This window comes from Limulus polyphemus, unplaced genomic scaffold (genome assembly GCF_000517525.1).
Source record: "Limulus polyphemus unplaced genomic scaffold, Limulus_polyphemus-2.1.2 Scaffold482, whole genome shotgun sequence".
Classification (NCBI taxonomy): domain Eukaryota; kingdom Metazoa; phylum Arthropoda; class Merostomata; order Xiphosura; family Limulidae; genus Limulus; species Limulus polyphemus.
Window position 1 is genome coordinate 468572 of NW_013666092.1, and position 4875 is coordinate 473446.

Consider the following 4875-nt stretch of genomic DNA (forward strand, 5'->3'; position numbering starts at 1 on the left):
ATTCACCAAAGTACAGGATAGTTCTAGAAAGTAGAGGGCGTGAGAATAGACACGTGATCTCGATGACGCAACAATACAATAGTACCGCAGCACACACTGATGATGAAAAAATTCAACCTATTCACACACACTTCTACACCAACACTATCACCACAACAAACCACTATATATTTGATAGGCAACACTTCAATTCTATTAACAATCATATCAACCCCAACCACACTATTTTTAGCCCGTCATTCACCGTTGATTTATCCATGCTACAAGAACACCGTGATTATTACACGCACCCTGTCTCTCTTACAGAAATATAAACCGTTCATAAAGCCCTTAAACGCACTGCGCCAGGTGAAGATTGCATCAACAACACAATCATCAAAACTTCCTGACAGCACACTAAAGCTTCTAGCTGCCCTATACAATATATCCTTACTATTAGAATACAATCTATCAATTTGGAAGTCTGCAATCATAATAGAAACTAAGCTGTATTTGGTCTAAAGAATATGATTTTTAGAACTTCATAATCTCCTACCTTACCGCTTCGATTCTACCATGAAAAGAAAGGTTTCCTGGAGTAAATACTTTGCAGAGACTGAAAAAATCACGTGGGAGACATTTTGAGCCTTTGATTGGTTATACACACTTGATTAGGCGAAGTAGATGCATGTAAGCAAGTATTTTCAAAAATGGAAGAGGTGGGCGGGACCACCTTGGTTTATTCACTAAATATAATAATATCCCAGAAAATACAAAAGATAGGAGGTTCCTATATTCTAGCTTGCCAATATCGGTAATTCGAGTTTTTAATTGGCGAGAAACTATAGAATTTGTATTTGTACATCACAAACATCTAATTTAAACCAAAGCTGCATTCATCATACCACGTGACATACAAGAATCGATATTTAGGTGGTTTTTTTTTATTAGTTATCTCTACTCTGCATCTTACTGCACAATTTGCAATAGGTTCACTTATGTTATGGGTAACCACAGTTGAATCCAGAACTTCAAATAATTGTCTCCTTTTCATCAAAGTCCGCACAGGTGGTTCAACTACTTTAGAACACCATTTGACAAGACAAATTATTCTCCTTTATCTCTATCATTTGAATACCACTGTGAAACTCACTTTAATTATTGCCCATTACGGCTAAACTAACAACCATGCAGTATAACTTCACCTTCACTAACTTAACGTCTTCTGACTTAATTTCTTTAAGATTACCCATTACGGCAAAACTGATAATTACTCAGTCTAGATCTGTCTAACTATCTCTCACTTAACTTGCATTCTTATCTTCCTCTGTTTTACTGTAGGTATTTATAACACATGACATAAAAATCTAGAAATATCTAGCCCTCTAGTGACAACAATATCACACACGACAAAGAACTTATAAGCTTTGAATAAGATGGCATCAAAAATATTACAAAAGCCTAGTACAACAGTTAAACTGCATACAGAATGTAGAACTCGTACAGAGCTATGTAATGAAACTTGTCACAACTATCACTTTAATATAATTAACTTTTGATCTATTAGGTAAAGTAAATAATCAACAGGCCTGGCATGGCCAGGTGGCTAGGGTGCTCGACTTGCAATCTGAGGGTCGCGTGTTTGAATCTCTGTCCCACCAAACATGCTCAGCCATTCGTTGGTAAAACAGTTGGCGGTGGGTGGTGATGACTAGCTGCCTTCCCTCTAGTCTACTACCTTAGGGACGGCAGCACAGATAGCCCTCGTGTAGCTTTGTGCGAAATTCAAAACAAACAAATAATAAATAATTATTAAATCACTAAATAATAACTTAAACTAAACAGTCTTGTATATCCAACAATAAACCCTTCTTCAAGAAAAATATTTACTATATTTTTTGTACTATATATAAAGACTTTTCAATTCATATATAAAGTTTCCTCATATCGTTTACACCAACATTTGCAGTTCCCTTGTTGATATCTCTTTGCATAGGGCATCTGGTATGACTTCCACTTGATAGGATCCTTTGTCTTCAGCTTGATCTTGTGTTGCCTGAGGTCTGTCTAGTCTAATCTATCTGGATACTGGTACAGTATATCTTATAGCTCTTTCTTCTGCTTGCCAGTCAGTTCTTCACTGATGTTGACATCTTTGTATAATTCATCTCTCTGCAGTGGTCTTAGGTCTAATAGATCTCCATCTTCTGTAGCAAAGTCACTGTCTTCAGGTTCTGCATCTATGACAGCTACACCTGCCATGTCCATCTTTGCCTCAGTAGCTGCACCCCTCAGGTTTTTCCCTCTCAAAATATCTCTTTAACAGCTTGGCATAGTATATCTTGTATCCCCATCTAATTTTACTTTATAGTGCATTCTGTTAATAACTTCCTGCACCTCAAAAGGTCCTTTCCACTGCAGGGTGAGCTTGTTGTTGTTGTCTGTAGGTACCAGAACCAAGACCTTCTGTCCGACCTTAAAATGTTGATCCTTGGCCTTCTTGTCATAGAAGCTCTTCTGACTGCGTTTAATGTGTTTAGCTTCCCCAGTAGAACTGCTTTGATAGATCCGGTACAGTACTCCTATCTGGTCCTTTATTTTGTAACTCTCTTTCCTCTTTGACTTTTGCTCAGCTTTTTCTTGAGTGATGCCTCAAAGTTTCTGCAGTAACGAATATTTTCTTCTGTGCTTCTTTCAGCTTCCGTAAACCTACATTTTGGATGTCAACTCTTGAAAACTTGCAAGAGCCTACTGTCTTGCTTGATTTTCTTCCCTTGAGATCTTGTGGTGACTGCAGATGCCTCATTAGTCTTATTTCTGTCGGGCTCAGCATGGCCAGGTAGTTAGGGCACTTGACTCGCAATCTGAGGGTCGTGAGTTTGAATCCCCATCCCACCAAACATGCTCGCCCTTTCAGCTGTGGGAATATTATAATGTGATGGCCAATCCCACTATTCATTGGTAAAAGAATAGCCTAAAAGCTGGCAGTGGGTGGTGATGACTAGCTGCCTTCCCTTTAGTCTTTCACTGCTGGATTAGGGATGGCTATCACAGATAACCCTTGTGTAGCTTTGCGTGAAATTCAAAACAAACCAAACTTATTTCCTTCAAACTTCTACTAGCCAGTATGTTTTCAATCACCAAATATATTGGTTCCTTCATACACGTGGCCTCAGGGTCTCCCATATAGTATGGAGTATCCACCTTTATGTTTGCTATGGAAAACTTTTTCATTATCCCATCAATTAGCACACACACACAGGCCTACCTTGCATATCATCTGGTCATCAGATACTAGACTGGTTCTTACTGCTGCACTTTATTGTCCCCTACATAGTCTTCTTCTATTGGCATGTTGTGATTTGTTGGCACTTCTAAATATTTATAACATACTCTGATCACTGCTGGCACTGTTGATCTGTTTGCTAACTTGAGCCAACCATCAGTCGTACACCGATTAATCATGGAAATAGCACTTCCTTCTTGTGGTGAATCTGACATGTTTTCTTGATTCTGTTTACTCTGGTAGCAGCATCCATTGTAATAGTCACTCATTTCTTGTTTCTTGTCAGCACCATCTTTGTAGGTAGCTCTAGCTGCTTTATTTTGATCTTTCTGCTGTTGTTTATTGGTGAGGGACTTGCACTCCTTTGCAATGTGCCCTATTTTATAACAAATATAGCATCTCTTCTCCCATTTATCTGTTAACCTCCTGTCACCTTTGGTGGAATCCTGTTTCTGGTCATCCACTACTGGTTTCGACTTTTAACTGGTTATTCTTAGACTTGCTTGTTATACTCCCTCCACAGGCTTCCAAATACTCGTTTGCCAGCTTGATCGTCCCATCCACATTTTTTGGAGCTCTTTCCTTTAGGAACAGTGACATGTCATATGACCACATGATTACGAACTGTTCACGTATTAGTAGATCTGCCAGTCCCTCAAAACTATTTTCACATTTGGCTATGTCAGTCCATCTTCATTAATATTGCCGTAGACATCCCACAAACTGAAATACAGTTTTTCCAATGGGAGTTTTGACTTTTCTGAACTTCTGTCGAAAACCTTCCTTGGTAAGTTCATAGCATTTCAGCAAGGCTAATTTTAACTTATCATAGTCCATGGAATTTCCTTATGTCATGCCTACATATAATTGTAGACGTTTTCCTGTGAGAAAGGGGCTGAGATAGACTGACTAGTCACCTTTGTCCCAGTTCTGACTTTAGGCAAATCTTCCACATCTCTCTAGGAAAGCATCTATGTCCTCTTTCTGTTCATCAAATTTGGGCAACTAGGGTTGGCTGGCCCTGACACCATTGTCATTTTTTGGGTCCTCCCTTTTTCTCTTATTCTCTCAATTTCCAGTCTCTCTCCTCGCTTTCTCTCCTTTTCTTTTTCACAATTTGTGCTCTTATTCTTTACATTTCTTGTCTCTCCTTTTCTTATTTCAGTCTCTCTACCTATCTCTCTCTAGGTCTTGTTGTTGTTTAACAAACTCTTGTAGTTCGCCATCTTTGAGCCAAAGATGCTCACCTCTTTCTACCCATTTATCAAAATCTGTTGACATGATTATAGAGTCTGATTGTAATATCTACATTATTTTTGCCACCAATACAAGTATATAGGCCTACTTCCACTGTTGACCACGTCTTATTCTACTGCCATTTACCATCGTATAATCCTGACTAGCTCGCCAAATGTCAGAGTTTTATATATATGGGCTGGGATTCTTTTACAGTAGGTGTCTGTGACATGCTGGCGATAAGTTTCAACAATAAACAGATAGCACAATCCACTTGTTTTAAAATAATATATTCATAACAAGTCGAACATATTGTTGCGTCATCGAGATCACGTGACAATTCTCACGCTCTCTTGTTTCTAGAACTATCATGT